The sequence below is a fragment of the Anomalospiza imberbis genome, chromosome 5 (genome assembly GCF_031753505.1).
Source record: "Anomalospiza imberbis isolate Cuckoo-Finch-1a 21T00152 chromosome 5, ASM3175350v1, whole genome shotgun sequence".
Classification (NCBI taxonomy): Eukaryota; Metazoa; Chordata; class Aves; order Passeriformes; family Viduidae; genus Anomalospiza; species Anomalospiza imberbis.
In genome coordinates this window covers 7559992-7578580 of record NC_089685.1, presented here as the reverse complement: position 1 = coordinate 7578580, position 18589 = coordinate 7559992, and the positions used below count along the sequence as shown (strand labels likewise).

Here is an 18589-nt window from a genome sequence, read left to right as displayed (position 1 = left end):
TTTAAAGCTTTGCACCAATCCCCTTTGCCCGGAAAGGAGAGGAAAGCTAGAAAGATGCCAGGCTGCGAAAAGGGACCCCAATTCACAGCGCCGGTCCCAGGCGCTGCCTGGCTAAGCAGAGCCAAAGTTGGTCAGAGGAACGGGAAGCGGGTGCTCCAGAGGAGAGGGGAAAGGAAGGGGATCATCGCTTGGTGATCACAACCTCTCCGTCCCGTTGTCCCCCTCTTCTTCTTCCCTCACAGCTTACCTCTGACCACTTAGGAGGCCTTGATGAGTTTCCATCGGGATCCGATCCAAGGCGGGGGGGAGAAAGGGTGATTGTTCCCGGAGGAAGCAGCTCACACAAGTTTGGGGGTGAGACTCCCCGCTGGATGTTTAACGAGCACATCGGGAGGCCCGCGATGCCCGGGGACAGCTGGAGACCCTCACCAGGACCTATCCTCATTGCACGGTAAGAAGCTGGGCACTGCTATCCCGCGTCCTGGTCCCTGCATCCCACATCCCTGACTCTGCATCCTGCGTCTCGAATTCGCGCATCCCGGTCCTCACATCCCCGTATCCCGCATCTCAATCCTCTCATCTCACTCCTTGCATCCCACATCCTGCAGCCCGGATCCCTGCATCCCGGGTCCCTGCAGCCCACCCCCGCCCCATTCTGCCCTCTGGATCAGACGCAGCCGCTGCCCCGGGGGTTGCGGGTTGTGCAGCCAGGAAAAGTTTAGAGTGGCGAATTGCAAAGAGGTTTTCTGACGGGATTCGGGGGGTAGGAAAAACGGGGAAGGGGGAAGCAGGAGGAGAACAAGGGCTTTTACACTTGCAGAGGAAGGGTAGGATTCAGGGGCTACCCTATGGATCGATCGGGGCAGTGTGAAGAAAGGAGCTGTGTCCAGATGTCGCCCAGAGGTTCCTGCTCCCACAGGCTTTGGGGGTGAAAGGATGAGACCTTAAGCTTGCCATCCTATGCCCTTCCTTAGCCTGGGGTGGAAAGTGCCAAGCCAGCAGTTGGGAAAGCTGTGCTGAATGGCCAGCTCATCTCCCTGGATCTGCTGCTGGGAGAGAGGGCGAGAGAGGTGGGGAACCTTAAAGAAATTGCAAGTGCTTTGCTCCTCTGGGAATATCTCCTCTGCAGGGACCTGGCTCACTCCAGGATCCTAAAACTGGATTGTTTCAAAAAGGAAGGAGAGATTAGCAGGGTTGATATAGCCATTGTAATTCTTCCTCACATATATAATCTGTGTGTCCATGTGAGTACACAGCCAGCTGTGCAGGTGTGTGTGTGTGCTCCTGGAGCTGTCTGTGCCTGTGGATGTGCCTCGCCCATGTCCCCGTGTCTCTGAGTGTGCAGGTGTGTGTATCTGTGCTTATGTGTTTGCTTGGATTCATGTGGATGTTTTATATGTACAGATTGATAGGAATGTGTTTTTTATTCCCAGACAGTGTTTATCTAACCCTCTGTAGACCTAGAGGTGTGTGGGTACATACCTTCCATCTGTGTGTGTGCCAGCCACATGCATCTGCTGGGACACATGTGGGTGTGAGAAAGTGTATCTCTGTGACAGTGTGTAGGTAGGATTCTGGAAGGAGGGTTGGATTTTGGGGGCTTTATCCCCCCCATGTTATCACAGAGATTCAATGGATCATTTTATGTACACATCTGTGTATTTCAGCAATCTTGATAAAAATCAAGCAATTAATAAAAAACTAGGCAGGCATCTCACCAATACTGCATTGAACTGAACTAAGGATTTGCTGGTAGTTTGTGAGTTCTTTGGCTTCTCAGTTTATGCCACCTGCTGAAGATGATTTCAGTTCTTTTTGTTGTTGGTGGTGGCAGTTTTTTTATTAGTTAAATCAGTTTTTAAAAACACTCAATTGGAAGACTGTGAAACAGAACAGCCTGGGACACAGACTGGTACCTATTTCAGCTTGCATAAGTTTATGTCTCATGTTGATTAAATATTCATGAGAACAATTTGAAAATCACACAATCCACCTGATCAAGTACATATTTTAGGAAAATAATGTTTTTCATTTTCTTGAAATGCACCCAAATCATGATAACTTCTTCTGCTGTTATTTATGTTGACAAAAGTATTACAAGAAAAGGTAACTTCTCCAGTTATATTGGGAAAAATTGCACATTAAGCTAATTTTATTCACAGTTAAGGTAATAGAAAAAATATACTTCTGTTCATCCTTTGAGTGAAATCAGTAGCAGTTCATGCAAATCCTTCTTAATGAACTGATTATTTGAAGAGCAATGCAAGTCAATTTTTCCCTACTAGAATATTTCGTACTTTAATTTCAGTGACTTTTTTCTTGGTTTTTTGTTTGTTTGTTTGGTGTTTGTTTTAAGAATAATGTTCTCCACTACTCTCAATATCTCTTGAGCCCTCCATTATGTATAAAACATAAAACACGCTCCAAAACAGAAAACATATTAGTTGCTTTACTGCTCTGTAACTTAAAGACAAGTAAAATGGCATTGGTACCAAGTACATTAAAACTAGACTTTCATCCTGGAGCCAAGATGCTTTTCTAATCACTGTTGATGTTTGCCTGGGTTACTTGTGTTGATGACCTACTTATAAGCTTCTACAAATAAAGGAATAAAGTTTTTTTTTTAGGCAAATGTTGACACCTTGTCTAGAAATAAGATTCTAATTTTATCATTGAAAGACTGGATCTAAAGCAAGATGCAGGGATAAAGCCTCTTTCTGGATTCGCATAATGTTTGTACAGTTAAATAAATGTGACAAAGCAAATTACTAAATCAGACTGGAAAGCCAAAATAAAAGAAATACATTACAAACAATGCTATCATTCAGTTCAGTGGTCTGTGTTACATAAGTGGAGCTGAATTTGGAAATGAAAGCAGTGTAGGGACATGTAGTGCATTAAAGAAAGAACAATTTGGGTGTTTTGCGTGAACACAACTTGCCCATGGCAGTGTCCTACAGAACATAAATTGTGCTGTGGCTCACAGAGTCCTCTATAGAATACTATAAAACATGAAAGACCTGGTTCTAATATTGCCTATGCTGGGGTCAAATTGCAATTTTTTTACCTTTAAAGCCAGTGGGCTAAATTCTCTGTTTGCCTACAAGAGTTCAGGTGGGTACATGAGGTGTGCACCCACCAAAAGTCTGGTTTAGTAGTGCAACTTGAGAATCCAGTCTCAAGATTTCACAGGGCGTGAGATCCGGTCTATGAGGCTGTTAAATTTGCCAACAACATCCTACTAAAAGGACTTCATTCTCTGACAAGTTTTTGAAAGCTGTCTCAAAAGTCCTACAAAATTTTATCAGGTTTGTTGCACCATGTTTGCTCCATCTTGTTGTACTATAGTTATTGATCTGTTAGTATGAATTTTTGTCATTGGTAAAGTCACTCTAAGGATGTCACAGAACGCCACCAAGATGTTTGACACTCTCCAGGATCAGACAGCATTACTGTCTCTGTTGGAATGTGTATAACTATGGCAACATACATAAGCCGTTTTGCAGATGGTGTAATATTGACTGTTGGGACATTTTTTAGGCTTATTAGCATAAAACTGAGAGCTGGTTTAAAGCTTCATCAAGAACTTAGTCCAGGTCAGAGAGTTAAAGAGAAGATTGTCCTCTTGCTCTCTCTTAGTGTGGAGAATAAGTCCGTGCTTTAATCCCTGAGTGGGTTGCTTTTGCAATGGAGGGGTATCCACAGCCAACAAAATGGGGTGACCAGACGGAGAATCAGCCACCCTGCCCCTGCAGCCAGCCCTGAACGTCCAGAGAAAAACCGTGGTGGACCTGGGGTCCAAAGGTGGCAGGAAAGGAGGGCAATACCCTTCAGTGGTACCATCCTCCTAAGTCTCTGCCTGTGACTGTTTCTTGCTATGAATTTAGCTGATAATCCAGCCCTAAACTGGCAGAAAAAAAGAAACAAACAAACAAAAAAAAAAAAAAAAAAAAAAAAAAACAAACAAAAAAAAAACCCTGGAACACATTTCATTTTATGGAAATAAAGATTGACTGAAAATCCTGAGTTTGATTTAGCAGTAAGAGTAAAATGACAAAAAAAAAATTCCTCCAAGGGACAATGCTGCCTGGGAATAGCCTCAATGCAATTGTCAGGTGTTTCCACTGGGATAAAACCACAGTTAGTTGTGAGGAGTGCTTCAACTATTGCAGATTAATGCAATTTCTTCAGGTCTCTTTCTTCAGTTAAGCCCAGAATGCCATATGTGATCTCAATGGATTTTCTGGTTTATCTATTGTCTTAAGAAGTTTTCAGGCATTAATTTCAGGGGTGTGCAGATTTTCAATAATACTGCAAGAAATATACTGTCTTGTTCCCAGCTGCCTTTCGAGAGTAATGCAGCAAATTTCCCTGTGAACCTGTCAAAGTCAAAAAGAAGTTACAAGAGCTACAGCAAACTATAAAAAAACAATTGGGCTGTAGAACTATATTGCTTTTATCTGATGTTGGTCCTCTCAAATATAAAATTATGTAGTTGGAACAATTATCATGCTTGTTTTCATAGCTATGCTGAGATTATGGGAGTAGTTGCATAGTCAGCACTGATACTTGTGTGGGAACGTATGGGCTCCTCATGTAAATCAACAGGCTTTCCCAAAAATGTAAGAGTCAGGTTAGCAGCTTTTCCAAACTGTCTAAGACACACATGCAAAAGCGTGTCCTTAACACCAGTTACTGAGGCAGCCTTTCTTCAGAATACTTTAAAGTCTGGCAAGTGGCTTGAACTTGATAGTACTGATGACCCTGACCTTCAAAGTCACTTTCCCAGTGCATCCAAAGGGATACAGCATGATCACCAAGTATATAAACCAGATCAAATATGCATCAAGCAAGGTGTGTAGAGAGGGAATCGCTGATAAACTTTTCACGGATGAAATGGGAACTTGGGCTTTTGGTGGATGCTGTCAGACCTTGAAATTCTCTGTTAGAAAAGTGAATAGAGAAGGCAAAAAAAAAGTGGAAAAAAATAAAAAAGATTGAGGAAAATAGCTCTGTACAAGACAAAATGGGAAAAATAAAGAGAAGAAAATTGCTTGATAGAAAAGCAAAAAAATATCAGTAGAGATACTCAAATGACTATTCAAGCTGGAAGAGAAGTGAAATTAAATGATAAGCCAGTTGTGGGAAGAAGAGCTTTTAAGGCAGATGAAGGTGGTGAAGTCAGTGGAAACATTGTCAGATTCCAGAGGAAAATCAAGCAAGTCTACACAAGAGAGAATTAAGTCAAAAGCTAATTGGGAGACCATAAAGTCCGAAAATTCATAGGACAGAACTGTATTAGGAGAAATCACAAGATAATTGGCTTTTCATCTGAAGAAGGATGAACATGTTAGTTTAGAGTACCCTTTAAGGAACATGGTATCTGAAAGAAGGGGTGCTCCATAGGTGAAGTAGGGTATGCCAGTGAGAAGAAACAAAATCTTGATAAAATGAGAAGTGGTTGAGGAGATAACAAGGGGAAAAATAACATTGGGAAGTAAAATGAAAGGATTGGGACTGGCATGACATCAGCGGAAAAGCACTGACAAAGGCTGGAAGAAGGTATTGAGGAAAAAAAGAAAGAGGACAAAAAAGAAAATAGTAACAAAGGGTGTAGGAGGTACAGAATAGTCATCTTCCACTGGTTCAGAGGAGGAGCTGGGGCCTGGGCTTGCCAGGAGGAAAGAGATGAAGGGAACCTGAAAACTGAGAGAAACCTTTGTCTAGAACATGACATGCTGGTGGAAGACAGAGAGAAGAGAAAATGTGCAGAATGTCGAGACTGACAGCACCCTCAGCTGAGAAATACCGTTAAACTTATACATTAGCTTCCACTCCCATGAAAAGCTCCACTAACGAGCCCAGACACAAACCAGGGACAATTTTTGTGTTACCTGAGTGCTGCATCTGGAGGAGAGACACACAACAACGTAGCTGCATGACCTGGGGCTCTGCAAAGCCTCAGCCCCTGTGGGTCGTGGTGCTGGTCCTCCAAGGGACGCATTGCTGAGCCGACTGAGATCCTGCCCTGTGCTCTGGGAAGGAGGATGCTGCAGGCAGCTCACCGCGTCTGGGACTTGGCAGCAGCTGGATTCTTCTCTGCAACGAGCCTTGCAGAGAAGCTGGCTGAGATAATTTCCAGCAAAATTAATGTGTCAGATGTCAAATCTAACACTAAAGGGACATTAATGGCCTGCAATAGGCTTTGAAGACTGTGTAGTCAAACTGATACTGAGGTGTAGAATGGGACACAAGTGGAAAAGGGTTTGAAAATCTTACAAAATATCGTTTCATACCTAAATTCTTAAATTTTTTCCCCAAATATATTTCTAAATTTTTTCAGCCCTAAACGTTCCTAAATATTGTTTCATCAGTGATGTGACTCCCTGCTTTACAGACATGTAATATCAGGGCTATAGAAATTGTCTTTGTTATAGGAATGCAGGTTAAATACACTCCTCCTCCCTGGTGGGGAAAGGAGCCCTAAGGGAAGGGCTGGGGTTCTCTGAGAGTCTCCTAGACCAGTATTGATCTTTTTGACCTTGAGCTGCTAAAAGCACAGTTCACCATATCAGAATGGTTATTTTCCATAACATAGCTGTGATTAAGTCTCCTTAGATCCCAAACTGTCCCCAGCTTGTATGTGCCAGGCCTCCACGATGGCGCACCTGCAGCTGTGCTTGAGGGAACGTTTCTACATGTGTGTTTTATAAGAGATTTTTGCCTGAGGTATTTTTGGATCCAATATCTTACTGCCTTGCAGATTCGGTATTGCTTTATAATCATTATATATTATATTTTTATTACTAATTTAATTCATATTGGCTGCATCATCTAGTGAAGAAATTATCAGGAAAGCATGAGAAGACATGTTCTGCTAGTGTTTAAAAATATTATATTTGTAATGCTTAGCAGAAATTGGCTGCGCTACTGTTAGACTCATAGCAAGAAATGTGATAAAAGTCAAGAAGCAAATTTTGGAGAGGTTTTCAGAACCCATAGAATGATTAATTTTTCCCTTTTATTTATCTGTATTTTCAAGACAAGAGAAAGCAGATAAATAGACAAAAGGATGGAGGAAAAAAGATAGATAAAAATATTGCTCAGTAACACATGTAGGGTTCAGTGCTGAGGCATTAAGAGTATGCATGGATCAGCTCACATGGTTAAGAAATATCAAAAATTATATTTCTCTGCAAGACCATTTAAAATTTTATATTTTTATGCAAAAAATATAATTGGTTGTGCCATGACAAATCAGTTTTCAAAAAGCTTCCTTATAATTTTTGGTGAGATTATGTGAGTATTTGATTGTTCAGTGTCACCGTCAAGAATATAACTAGGGACTTCTTTGCTTTTCATCATAGATTTTTAATGTCATTTTTACAAAACTTTAGTCAGTCATAAAGACTTCTTCACTGTATGTCAACTAAAACTGCATTTTGTTCCATTGCAAATATTCCAGATGTTTCTGTAATACCACAAATTGCCTTGATTTTACCTTGTTACAGATGTATTTTACCAGTATTTAACTCTGCTTTGCAAAAAGCTGGGGAGAAAAACACCCACATGCGTCATAAATGTAGTAATATTGGATTAAACTTTGGCAAAATTGTGTGAAAAGAACACCTTTACAACACCTAATAGATGTGACAGTGCATTATTTGCATAGAGACTATTAAGTTTCTTGTTTTCCTTATTATGAAATACTTGTCTGTAAAATAATATTTTACCAGAAAAATTGTAAAGTTTATAGGAATCTTCTTAGATATTTTCCAAACACTGCAGGAACACACTAAAGTATACTTGTTAAATCTCTGTTGCGAGTGTTTCATTGTATTCCCTTGGGATCTCTTAATTGTGCTGCTCATTTTATTCCTTGCAGCCACCACGGCTTTAGAAGAGCCCTGACAATACCAGAGATCAGCAGACAGTGTGTTTTATTAAACAGGTGCAAGCTCATCCTACACTGACTGATGATGGGGTTGAGTTATCAGGCAAGTCTTTGCTCTCAGACGTTGGGGAAAAGGAGAGCAATTGTGTGGGAATGGTAGACCAATACTCAAGTCTGTTTCAGCCAAATACTCCTAAACCATACAGCTCAAACTTCTTTATCACACCATTATTACAAAATGCATTTACATTAAAAAAAAAAAAAAGGGCTTTTGCTTCATAACCAAGAAAAGAAATAAAACTGTCTACCTCAGTTCTTAAAAGCAGAACAAGCCCCACTGCTGTTCCAACAAAAGCAACATGCAGCCCATGTCTTTTTCATACATTCACTTGTCATTGTAGCTGTCATAAGGTGCATTTACATATGGCAAATCCCACAGCTGGTTCATTAAGATGATTTTATGGGTGAAAAGGGAACATGACTTAATGGAGTCACTCCAGGAATACAAATAAAATCAGATAACTTTCAGAGGATAATAACTTTCATTTCTGAAGTGGACTTTAAATCTCAAAGAAGAGAATAGCTCTGCTTAAAGCAATCTTTGCTTCTTCACTCAGAAGTGATTTCCGAATAATTGTTCAGTTTAGCTGAACTTTGCTTTCCTTGGTATCCTAGGAGAAAAGCTCTGACAGACTGGGAATTTTAACTTGTTTGTAATGTAAACTCAGTATACTGGTGATGCTTTTTCAACACTCCAGAAACTGCTTGGGAGGAAAGAGAAATAAATAAAAAGGCTTTGATCCTCTGAGCAAACAAAGGGGAGAAGGAGGCTAAAAGAACCATCATTTGTTAAAGGCAGAGAAGGAAAATGTGGGAAAGGTGTTTCTATTTTAACAGTTTCAGAGACTGAAAGAAATATCAGACACTTCAACAGCATTAGAGGGTTCTGAGGAATAAGGTTGGATGCTTTATTTTTATCGTGTCATTGACATTTTTGAGATTTCTAAGGATTATGCAATTCTCAATAATATCAATCATCTAAGCAAGATCTTTTTTTCCCAGAAGCAGATATCCAGGACAAAGCTTAGTGATTAATGCTAATACCTTGAGTATCAAGCTCAGATAAACATATTCCAAGTGGCATTATTCAGTATGGAGAAAGGACAAGTTTAGTCTGGAAGTAACACCACATCCTGGGAGCTGAGATTTAATTTGTGTATCAGGTTTTTGGCCAAAGGGTGGGAATGTAAATTGAAGTTTGCAGTAGCAAGGAGGGGTGTGACCCAGCCATGGGTGGTTGGCTGGTTATCTCTGAGAGATGCTTCCACACCCTAAAATGTGGGTATTTTGGCCAGTAGGTAAGATGAAGTTAAGTCTTACATTACTTCTACTTATCTGCCTGTCTATTTCACATTTTTTTAAGGAAGGAAGTAGACAAATAGTTCCACTTAGACCTAACTGCCTTAAATCAATGTCCAGGGAGCGGCTGCAGAGTAATAAGGTTTCTTAGCCCTGTGATTTCCTGGCGAGGGCACAAGGTTCCAATTAGAAGTTATCCTGAGAGAGTGCAGTGTCCATTAGGGTAGAAATGGATGGAAATAAGCCCTTTTTATGTAAGATTCTTCATTTTCAAAGATTGTACACAATGTTCCCTTTGCCTGAACACAGCATTTATAGTTCCACAGATAATGACACCAGTAAGGACCTCGTCTGATCCATCTCCCCCTCTAAAGATGGCATAAACTGTCTTTAAGTTTTTATTAACTGATACCTGTTGAATGATTTCCTTAAAATCTGCAATGACACATTTCACAGCCTCTTGCAAAAGCATATATCTTAAGTGCTTCACTGCTCTTATGGACAGAAGGTCTCCAAAAGCTTAACTGAATTCCACTTTTTGCAACCAAGCCTATCACTCTTATCCTCTCTACTATGGAAATTTGAAGCAATTCAGTATTTTCTTTCCCATTCCAGCCTTTTATATTGCAAAGGGATTAGATTTTGGCCGTTTAATGTTCATTTAGGTAATGTTCCCCTCAGTCATCTCCTCCTGACTCAGTGAAATAACTGGTTTTCTTTTGCCATTTGCTTTTTTAAGTAGCTTGTTTTTCTTGTTGTTTTCCTTTTTGCCTTCTCCCGTAGCTCGTCTGGACCCATACCCCAAAGAAGAGTACAGACAATGAAGGGCTCGATTTCCCTTGTCTTGAATACAACATTTCTCAAAGAAATCTTTTATACCATTTCATTCTTCTGTTCTCCAAGCCTCCCTCCAGCCAGCATTTTGCCCAAAGAACCCTCAGGAGCTGCACAGAGCCATAGTGATGCCCTTGTCCTGTCACGTTTCAATTTGGTATATTTTTTCTTGACTGCTTGTAGTCATTCCTAGTTTGCAGCCACGTCCACCTCCAACCAAGTAACTGTCAGCCCTCACATCCACATTAATATTTCAGAAGAAAATTTTAAGGCACTTTGAACAACCTGTTGCTTTGTCTTTGCCAGAAGGGTCTGTGTGGACCATGGCTCCTCTTGGCTCAGTCACTGCTAAAGAGAGGGGATGCTTGACTGCTGCATTGTCTACCACGTGCCATGTGCAGGAGGGGAAGCCTCCAGACCAGCTCCAAGCATAAAACATACTGATGAATGTTGCAGAGTGATGGATACAGATGTGTGGTGGGTACTCCTTTGGGTATTCCAGCTGTAGGCCCATGGAAAGGCAGAAGCTGTTCATGCTCTCAGGCTCATAATCACAGAGTCAGGAAGTCTCAAATGAAATGTTCAACCTGGCTGCTGGCAAACCCACACAGAGTTCATCTACTTTAAGCCTGATGAATGTGGCATTAGGCAAGAATCCAGAATTTCAAGACCCCTAGACACACTTTGTGCCTTACTTGTTTAATTTCTCTTCTTTTATTAAGACTCAAACTTTTCCCAAAATGTACAGGACATGGATAATGTCAGAGAGGTCCTAATGAAGATGCCACAGGTACTTGCCCCAAAGGCTCCTTAGAGAACCCTTTACATCTGTTACATTTGTGCATAAGAGAGTATTAGTTACTGCTAAAAACGAAAACAAAAACAAGCACAAAACCCAAAACCAAAACAAAAACAAAAAAACCACCTCATGAAGACAAAAACAAAAAGCTCGTGTATCTGTAGTAATTAATGGAGCACTTTAATATTTCAAAAAAAATGTTCCCTCTAGCCTTCAAATTAATCAACATGCTCTTTTAATATACCTTAGTGAACTAAAACACATCCAGTCCAACTCACTTTTTCCTGACCATTAACTTCCAAGCCTTGAATTCCCCTGAACAGGTAAGCAGCTTCTTTGAAGATTTAACTGGTCTGACTCTACCAGGGCACAAGACATCATTATGTATGAGAGAAGTCCCTTTTCTCTGTCTAGCTTTGTCACACTGGACAGCTAAATAATCACTCCTTGGATGCACTGGGTGAAAGGGAAGACAGGTGTCCATGTGAGACAGAAATGTTTTGCAGTGTGGGGTAGGGAGACACAGAGACACATATTCAGGCAACCCGTGGATGCATCTTGATGGCTTTTTCCTCTCCACTTGTAATATAAGCGACCCCAAATACTCATCTGATATGTTGGCTCTTGAACCTGGATCACACTAAATAGATCAAGTACCTAAGATACACTGTCTGATCATGGTCATCAGGGCCTGGCATTGTACTGCCACTTATTGAATGGCCAACAGTGTGTTCCTAAGGCCTTAAAAAACAGTTTCCAGGTAGATTCATCTGTATTTAATCAACAGGCCTTATCTCACTAGTATTTCAGAGTGCTGCAATTTTTTGCAACACTTTTTTTAAAGTGCCAGGTAAAGGATCCTCTAACATGTCCCATTTTTGTTCATTCTCATTTATGAGATGGTTTCCATGCCAATGATTATAATTAAATACTAATATAAGTAGTTTTCAAAAATAAAAGCATGTCTGGAATGATCCATGTTTATCTTTAGAGACTAAGAGCAGCAAAGACTAATGGATTGAGAGGGATTAAACACAAGGCTAATTGCTCATTAGGCAACCTAAGACCAATTAAGTGTGCTAATCCATTCAATATTTTTTCTAGCTATTTCCATTACTATCCATGTCAAAATTATTTTGCATGTATTAATTCACCTATGCTTATTTATTAATAACAAAAACTCCCTTGAAATGCAGGTCTTGCATCCTATAGTCCTTTCTCAAGCAAAACTTTCAGGATAGCAGTAGCAGAAGGACTTCAAGATGTGACTGGAAGTCTCTGTACTGCTCTTCTCCTAAAATAAAACGTAAATTGTTTCAATAAGATTAATGTGAGTGCATTCTCCATTTGTATCGATTCCAGATACTCTCCATGTTTAATTAAGACATAACATCATGCAAAATTATGCATAGCTCTATGCAGTGTTCAATGAAAGTGGCCCAGACTGTACCTGACCAAAAAGAATTTATCTAAAATTTATTGCTGATTGATGACTATTATTATGTATTAGTTTTTACATTATTTTGATGTGTAATTGATTATCTGTTTGCCAGATAAGTAGACAGAGAGTTATTGATAGCTAACTTGATCATCATGTCTCCCAAGTTCCAAAAAGTAATATTTTTGGCTCAGTTATACATTAATATTGTCAGATTCTGGCTTCCAAAATAATCCTTGGAGGAAAACAGATTTATCATAAAATTATTCACAAAAATGTCACCACAAATATGGGAAATGAGCCACAGGCCAGGTAGCAGTGCAACAGGAATAGGTTTAAGGCTATGGAAGCTCAGAAGCAGACCATGACTCAACACCATGGTATCATATTGCTGTGGAAAAAGGAAATTTCCTACTAGGATTAATTAACAGGAATATTGTCTTCAAGATACAGAATGTAAACATTAATCTCTACTCAATACTAGTAGGGCCACTTTCAGAGTATGGTGCCCAGTTTTGTGAATAATGTTTTAAGAAAGACTATGACTCTCTTGGAGTGCACAGAATATCAACACGGAGAATTGTGTGAAACAAATAGATTTGTCACAGGTAAGTAAAAGGCTTAAATTGTCACATAGAAGACTAGACCTCAGGAAAAGCTTTTAATTGTAAGGAATGGGAAAGGCAGAATAAACTGCTGGGAAATAGAGGAAGTTCCTGACACCAAAATATCTAGAAAAAACTTACCCAAGACATGAGTTAGATAAGACATAAATAAAATTGATCTTGATTTGGGTAATAGCAAAAGGAGATCAAGATCAAGACTTTCAGGGTCCCTTCTAACCCTCTCCTTCTCTCAGTGACCTAAACATAATTCAGGGTTCCTATCCCACGGTCTGTTTTGCAAACCCCTCATGGTGAAGCACAGCAGAGGCAGTCAGAGCAGGGAGCATCATGCTCCTCTTGGGGAAGAGAGGGGAAAATGGACAAATTGCAGGAGCAAACAAGGTTGTCCTGCACGAGAGAGGCAAGCTCTGCCATGCAGGGGGAAATCACGTGCGTGTACAGGGCAAGAAGGGATCACAAGTCTCTGCTTAGTTCACACGCAGACTCCTTATGAGTGACTTCAGTAAAGACAGACACATCATGTAAAGACCACGGGCAGTCTCCCCTCTCACTGTAGGGGCTGTGCAGAAGTCCCTGTGTGCCTGCAGAACCAAGCATTAAATGAGTTCTAGTATTAGGACAACAGAGAAACAAGAAAGGAAGGAGCAGCATGACTTGTGCTGTCAACTTTAAAATCTACTCTGCATGTTCACAGCCTTTGATACCCTCATGTGTAGGCAGCATGCTATATAAGGTTATAAACTTATGTATGTTTTTGGAATATTTGCATAAGGAAATGAATGCAGTAAATCTGTTGACGTCGTCAATGCAGAACTACCGTAACTCTAAAGCTTTCTGCACTGCAGTGATGATTATGAAACTAGTAGGTAGTTTATGTTATTAACTCAAGGCATCATTTCTAATAAATACTCATAAAACACATCAGCAAAAGCATAAACTGCAGGAACACGAGTAGGAAATTTGTGACATGCCCTCTATCATGGATAAATTGTTAACACTGCTGTTCTGTAATTATTTAATCAAAGGCATACTTAGGGAAAATCTGAAATAACAGAGAGATTTCAGTTTTTAGACTAAGAGTCCTATCTTCATGTTAATTACTGAAGCGGGGTTGTAGTATATTTTAATAAAATTGTGAGATGGTATTGAAATTCAAATAACTCCTTTGAGGTTTTATGGCTTATACAAAATGCAAAGAAATTCAGAAAGAATTTTTTTCCAAATTAATAATTCTTTCTTAAAGAGTGATAAAGAATTAGATGTTGTCTTCTAAAGTACATTATGTTTTGTCGTAAGTTTGTGAAAAAATATTCATGTCATGGATAGGAATGATATGTCATGTACATTACACTCTTTCCTTTCTATCCTGAAGTTTTTCTTCCATTCAAAAGATACTGTATCTTTCATCATTCAAGGCCTCTTTGTATTGACCCTGGAGAATACTGAAATATTCCTTTTGTCTGTCCTAAATCAGGTGAAAAATAAAAATATATTGATTTTTTCATACAGTATAAATAGTTCACAAATGTATAAAAATTTAATTCAGGATTCACTGGGTCAAATACTAGATTGTGATAAATTAGCAACAAACAGTGGAGCTGGTCTATGTTACAGCAACTGGCAGTGCTGTTCAATTTGTCAGGAGTGCTGCACTTCCATCATTTAATAACTTCAAGAGATAATAACAACCGCAGTTTTGGGTTTTCAAAGTCAGCCTCTTCCTTCCCTTACTCTTACTCAAGCATTAGAGAGGACTTTGCAGCAAAATCTTTGCACTGCAATAAAATATCTCACTAGTCCCTCTCATTGACAGTGGCTGCTGCACTCTGAGCTTGGCCATCACCAGTAGGAAGCTGCTGAGGAGCTCATGGTATAAGAACACGAGACATGAACATGTCCCAATCCCCCAACTAGTGTAAATCAGTGTAACTGCACTGTTACAAGCTCCAAGGACAGAGACAGCTTATAAATACAGGAAATATAGGGGTCGTGCAACATAAATAAAGCCAGAAGAGACAATTCAATCTCCTACCCCAAAGCAGAGTCAGTATTATTGTGTCACTTCTGGAAAAAAGGTTGCTTTTTCTTGAAATCTTGTGATGGTAAAGACTCCACAACTCTCCTAGACAGCATGTCCCTATGCCTCAGTACCTTTATGACGAGGACATTTTCCCCTAGTGTCTAGCCTATATATTTATTTTTACAGTTTAAGTTAATTTCTGCTGTAGCTAATGACTGACACCAAAGTTCTTTCATCCCAATTAATTTCTCACACCCTGAGCTTGATGCAGCTTTGCTTACAATCTGGTCTGGCCAAAACTGTGATGAACCTGAGACTGCTGATTGGATTTGGAAAACTGTGAGTCTCAGGCTGGTGTATTCATGCCTTCTCTTGAGGTCTGAAACTGGCGCACTTCTCTGTCTGAGAGATCTTCCAGTCTGTTGAATTGGCCATCAGGCCATGAAACATCCATTGCTTCTGGAAAGAGTCAAAGTAACACTTGTGAAAAACCAGCATCCCAGCATTGGGGATTTTTCTTTGTCACCTATTACAGGAATATTCTGTTAGGGTTTTTAACACAACAAATAGATACAAAGACATGTTTTAGACTGTGTGATTAGTACAAAGGAAAGTACTATCTCATCAGTGGGATAATGCTTTCTTTCTAAGTTGTAGCACTTTTAATCTTGTGCTCTTTAGTGAGATGACAAATGTCAGCTGGCACATTAAGTGGTTTTAAATGGCATTGAGCTTTTGTTGCATTGTGGTTCCAACTAATGCTTAACATTATAATCTCTTATGCTCATTAAAGGAAATGTTTAGTTTCTATCAAAGTAAAAGACTTAGTGTTAGGTGAAGAAAATAGCATTGGTTTGAAAATAAAATGTATAAGTAAAAGAAAGAGCTGTTGCTGGTGAAAAGGGCTTTGATGAAAACATTATTGAGAATGGCAGAAATGTCTTTTTCTCTGATAATTTCTTCTCTATTAATGGCCTATTCTGCTATGATAAATAAAAACTCCTTCAAGGGTCACTGTTCTTCCCAAGTTGATTACTGCAACAGAAACAAATCGGTTCAAAGCCTTTAATGAGTAAACAGTTATTGATAACTCTTTATCCTCCCTGTTCATTGCTCTTCACTAGGGCATGGTCTTCTCTAGCAAAGCAACTGGAGACAGCAGCCTTGGCTAAACCTCAGGCTGGGGGCATTTCCACAATGAAGAGATTCACAATGGCATTTTCCTGGCCCCTGCTCAGCCTCACTTGGTACCAGGGTCAATTCACTTCCCTTCTCCTGAGATGGAGGGAAGGAGCTTGGCATTGTCTGGTGGCCAGGAATATGTGTAGACTTTTCCAAGGCTCTTCTCCTAATTGCTGACTGTCAGCCATGCTTTAGGGCCTGGAGCTCTTCTTCTGTTTGTTTAATCCTCCCATTCCACTGCAGAATGCAGGAACACAGTTTAACAACGTCCTTCTGGTGTTTCTAAGCCACTTTCCTCCCTGAAATTTTCCAAGAGCCTTCAGAGTATGGACAGATTCCCTAGCAAGCTCCTTTTTGCCTCCTGCACCTTTAGGAGATGGCCCTCTTGAATTTCTAAGACCCTTGCTGACTTTTTCAGAGTGGCAGCGAGCAAGAATACCTGAAATTACAAAACAGGGTTATTTTCTCAGCTGAGGCACATTCTTCTGGAGTAAAATTGCAATGTCTCAGAGGACCTTTGGGCCTGTGGGGAGGATCTGGATTGGTGTCTGGCACGTAGGCAGTGATCTCCTCACTCTTGCCCACAAACCTCCTGCTGTCTGCAGGCTGAGAACCTTGTGCCCCATGCCCTTGAGGTCATGTGTTTCTCCAGCCCAAGTGTGTGGAGAGCAACTTCGAAGGCTTAGCTGGTTACACAACTATGTTAATTGTTTTGCCTCTGGGTCTCTGGTATCAGTTCCTTTTCCTGAGAACTCCTTGCAGTTAACTAAATACTTGCAGTTCATCTCAGACGCTTCAGGCTTTCACCACATAAAAACCTTTGCTAAGCAGGCAAATAACTCTTTCCACATTGACTCAAATTAATGGATTTCTATTGGAGCTTTTTACTTGTGACTGATACCAACAGTGAAAGTAATATTTAATTTGCCTCATGTTCCTCTAAAAGACCAAAACTGTCTTGACTTCCACTCAGATGTCTGGAAGAACAAGCAATCTCTCACCATTGCCCCTTCTATGAGATAATCTTGCTTTTTCAGTAAAAGCTTGTGAACTTTAGGGGACATGGGGAGAGAGAGAAGTATTTGTAGTGACTTCTTGTACTTTTCACCATTTCTGTGACTATTGGTGCTTCTTTTGGTCGTTTCATTCCATAGCCTCATTTCTTCCATACAAATCAAGGAAAAAAAGTATTTGAGGGTGGGATTTATCTCAGCAGACATAACCTGAAGCCATAGTGTGGAGGTCTACATCTTTGGAGAGTCATATTTCATTATATAAAAAGAAGAATTACACTTTTAAGGAGGGATTCAGCTGACCTGTTTTAGACATCTAAAACATCTTGGAAGAGAGAAATAATGTTCAAAAATTGTGGGTTTTTTTTTTTTTAATTTAAATAAAGCGACTATAAAAGGGCCTTTAAATAAGCAGATCACATGCACGACCATATAATGTGACTGTTTCATGAAAAGAATCTCACCTAAGTGTCTAGGAGGGGACTCCAGCAGTTCAGGCTGTTTAATCCATGTTTCTTACAGGACTGAAATTTTAGTCATAATTTTATTCATAGCCTGCTCTGTAACTGAACTCAAACAAGGTGCTATGTCAGCGAGAGAGGAAAACATGGTGCTGCTGGTTTTTTCTCTGGTCCTTGCCAAGTTGTCCTCCCTCATTTATTTCCACAAGAGTCTGCTCTGTGTCTGTTCCAAAAAGAGACATTTTTCTCTCTGCAACGCATAGGAGGAAGGCAAGATGTGTCTGAGATCCCACAATGCCATCTTTATTATTTGGAGATAACTTTGCTTTGCAAAATTAATTTTTTCTCCCAGAATCCAGAGTTTGCCTTTCTATTGAGGTTTGACTTTTTAACCACACATGAAAGCAAGAACTTACTTGTGCTGATGGGGATCTCTTGCACTGTTATAACTATGCTTCCTTGAGCATAAACAGATGACCTCTGTCAGAGGCTGAATAATGACAGACATGGGCTACAGGAGCCTTTGTTTTAACCCAGTGCAATGCTTCCTAAATTTTTAGTGCTAAACTGTTAGCCTTAAAGTAGGAATTAATACAGGGAGACCTTTTTGCTTGCATTATAAAAGAGGCCAAGCAGGAAAGTCAGTTGTGGCCCCTGTGCCTTTAAAGTCAGTAGATATGTGAATTAGCCATCCATAATCTTCAGGGATGCCAAATTAAAACTGTGTTAAAATGAGGAAGAAATAAATTAGAAAAGCTAGCAAACATTCAAGTCTAAGCTCACTGTTCATCTTGATTTTGTTGATTTGAAAGATTTGTATTTCAGGCTTTTCAGAAAACATTGAGCTATTCTCTCAATCATCTCATAGTGTCAACACACTGGTCCAATATTAAGGTACTCATATATGCAAACTCTTCTCAGTTTATATACTATGCATATGTGATAACTTTCGTCTTGGTTACA

At 39.9% G+C, this 18589-nt stretch overlaps 1 protein-coding gene across 1 annotated transcript in view; it reads left to right on the top strand.

Annotated features, from left to right (window-relative positions):
* The first annotated feature begins 313 nt into the window (after positions 1-313).
* The window catches only part of GRM3 (glutamate metabotropic receptor 3), a 102908-nt gene continuing 84632 nt past the window's right edge, over positions 314-18589 (top strand). Inside the window, exon 1 of the mRNA XM_068189545.1 lies at positions 314-451. The gene's annotated coding sequence lies outside the window, so the exon portion shown is untranslated. The remainder of the gene's footprint in view (positions 452-18589) is intronic.